Consider the following 3,512-nt stretch of genomic DNA (forward strand, 5'->3'; position numbering starts at 1 on the left):
ATATAACATGTATTAAGTTTATTTATTTATATTTATTACTCAAGTTAAACTTATTAGATTTCAATTATTTAATAATCCATTTATCAACAAACGGTTTGTTAAAATGAGTAGTAGTATGGGCCAGTCTCTCAAACCTTATATCTGATTTTAATCCACTAAATTCACTTTTTGTAGGGTTTTTTCTAATCATAATCTTCAAAGTCTTATAATTTAACAAGTTAGGCCAAGACTTACTTGTGGATAGGGATGTAAATAGACTGAGCTTTGGCTTAAATATGTTAGATTTGTGTAAAATATTTTAGGCCTGACATGGTCTGTTAGCCTGTATAGGCCCAAATTATAAGTATGACATTACCTATATTTTAAAAACAAAAGCATTTGCCTAGGCCTGTTAACATGTTTAAGCCTATTAACATTCAATAATCAAAAAAATAATTAAAATAGGGATAAATTATTTATCTATCTTTTTTTTCGCCTACCATTGCCTACCACTCTCCAATGTAGGCGTTAGATCAGAATCTCAACTAACATTATCATTTCTTTCTTCTCTTGAGATTCTGATTTAACGATGTCAGAGAGTGGTAGAAAAATGTAGGCAAAAAAAGGGATAGGTACCTATCTCATTAAAATAATATTATTTTATTACTCAAAATCTTTAAATAATAATTTTATTTATTTTATTTAAAACAAATAATATGATATAGGCCTACCTGTAGGCCCGACATATAAAAGAAAGCATATGGCCTGCTTTTTAAATAAGCTTTTTTAAAAGTCAGATCCTGTTCTATTTGACTATATATAATAGGCTGAGTCTGACCTAATGTAGACTGGCCCGTAGCCCCTGTTAGGTCGCTTGGCCCATTTATGGCCCTACCCGTGGACCAAATTTTTTTCTATATCAAGATTTTTATAATTTAAAAAAATAATATATATATATATAGGGGCAGGATATTCTTACACCAGTGTAAGAGTTAGAAGTCTTACACTCAATCTTGACCATTGATCCACTTGTATCCAATGACTTACATTACTAAAAAATGTGAACCATTAGATATAAGTGGGATCAGCGGATAAGATTAAGAGTGTAACTTACACCGGTGTAAAATGATCCTAAGCCATATATATATATATATATATATATATATATATATATATATATATATGGGAAAATGGTGTATCATTTTTTTTTTTTTTTGATAACAAAATGGTGTATCATTTTAAAGGATGTAAAATTGTGTCATTTTAAGTGAGAAAAAAAGATAGATAAAGGGGGAGAGAGAGTGGACAAAAAAATAAAGGTGTGGATCCCACCTTTTTGTGAGAGTGAAATGACACCAGTTGTGTCATTTAAAATGACAAACATTTTCTCTATATATATATATATATCAGAAAAATGTTTCTGCAGTTACTGCATATAAATTATCTGCATTTACTCCCAAAACGACGTGGTTTTGGTGTTGAAATATTAAAAAATTATAATTACAAAGACTATTCTAACCCAGAAATAAATTAAAATTACAAAACACCTTGATTTCCACCCCAAAACGACGTCGTTTTGGACTCAATACAGATAACTTATCTGCATTTATTGCAGAAAAAATGAACCCTATATATATATGGGTTTGGTGTTTGTCATTTTAAATGACATAAGCTATGTCATTTTAGGAGAGAGATAGATACAGAAAAATGGAAATCATGGGAGAGAGAAAGTGGATGGTTTTTTTTAATTTAAAATTTAAATTTTCTGTGTCTGTATCTCTCTTAAAATGACATAACTTTCTGTCATTTAAAATGACAAACAATTTTTCCTATATATATATATACAGGGGAGGGATCATTTGACTCCAGAGTAAGATTTAAAAGTCTTACTCTTCATCCCAGCCCTTGATTTCCGTTCATCCAACGGTTATCATTTAGTAATTTAATGCATTAATTAATTATTAATTTCAAATAAATGATAACCGTTGGATGAACGGAAATCAATGGCTGAGATGAGGAGTAAGACTTTTAAATCTTACTCTGGAGTCAAATGATCCCTCCCCATATATATATATGGCTTTGCATTTCTTATGCAATAGGAGAGGAGGAGTGATTCCTGCAGATACAACTCAAGTGGGCCCCACCAATTTTAAAAACATAAAAAAACAAAAAATATAGTTATGTTTTTTGATGTAAGAGTGACATGAAGATAGTATTTTCCTTGCAACATGTTGCAGAAGTCATTTTTTCATATATATATATATATATATATATATATATATATATATATATATATATATATATAGGGGAGGGATCATTTGACTCCAGAGTAAGATTTAAAAGTCTTACTCCTCATCCCAGCTCTTGATTTCCGTTCATCCAACGGTTAACATTTAATAAGTAACAACAATTAATTAATTATTAATTTTAAATAAATGCTAACCGTTGGATGAACGGAAATCAAGAGCTGGGATGAGGAGTAAGACTTTTAAATCTTACTCTGGAGTCAAATGATCCCTATATATATATATATATATATATATATATATATATATATATATATATATATAAATATAAGACTTGTTATTCTTATTCTTACACTATTATAAGAATAAAAAATTATTAATTTACTTGTATCTAATAATATCCAAAATGTAACTTATCTGCTAAGATAATATGAATCTGTATGTAATTCAGCACTAAGTTACCAAAATCATAGATTCATGAGAGAAATTAATGGAGTTCGATCCCTGTTTCCATAGGGACGTAAAGTAAACCCACTCTTGAAAAGCTATCAAGGAAACCCGATTTCACATGGTGCGAAAGAACTACATATCTATATTTTAAAGGTCCAGTCTCTTTTTAAGAAGAAGGTGCATATCTATTTGAAAGAACAACCCCGAAACGAAATCTGCTCACTCTGTCTATTAAAATGCGAGGACACCTGCCATGAAGTCTCTACTTTTCTATTGCTACAAGTCTACAACGAAATAGCTGTTGATATGCGTCATGGTTATAAAGGTCACAATTATTGCCGTAGAACAAAAATAAAAAAAATAAAAAAGGATATAGTTCATAGTATAGTCAAGACAAAATCTTTAAATATTATTCCTAGCGGTAGATTCCATAAATTTAGCTCATATCATGGTTTTGCATTGGTAAACGCATATAAATATTCTTTTACGTAACATTCATAAACATGAAATGAGTGATTAACAGAGCTCGAATTAAGTGTAAAGGAATACAAGATGCTGTTATTAACCACGACGGGAGCAGCAAACAAAATGACAATGGCATAATATCTGATTGTGAAGCTGTCATATATAGAAGGCACCAAAGTAAGATGCACTTCACTTTGGGTGTGATTAGTTGATTGCCGATTTTGATTATTGTCTGTGAAGTACGACGCAAAGTCAATTTGGATAAATAATTGGTCGGGAATTTGCTTCGAGTGGAATGTACATTGAATGAATGTGGATAATTATTTATTTATTGGAATTGTGATCTAAACGTAGGAGACTTTTCATTTTATT

The sequence above is a fragment of the Gastrolobium bilobum genome, unplaced genomic scaffold (assembly GCF_033153095.1).
Source record: "Gastrolobium bilobum isolate Gb01-03AN ecotype WA unplaced genomic scaffold, APGP_CSIRO_Gbil_v1 utg1951, whole genome shotgun sequence".
Taxonomy (NCBI): Eukaryota; Viridiplantae; Streptophyta; class Magnoliopsida; order Fabales; family Fabaceae; genus Gastrolobium; species Gastrolobium bilobum.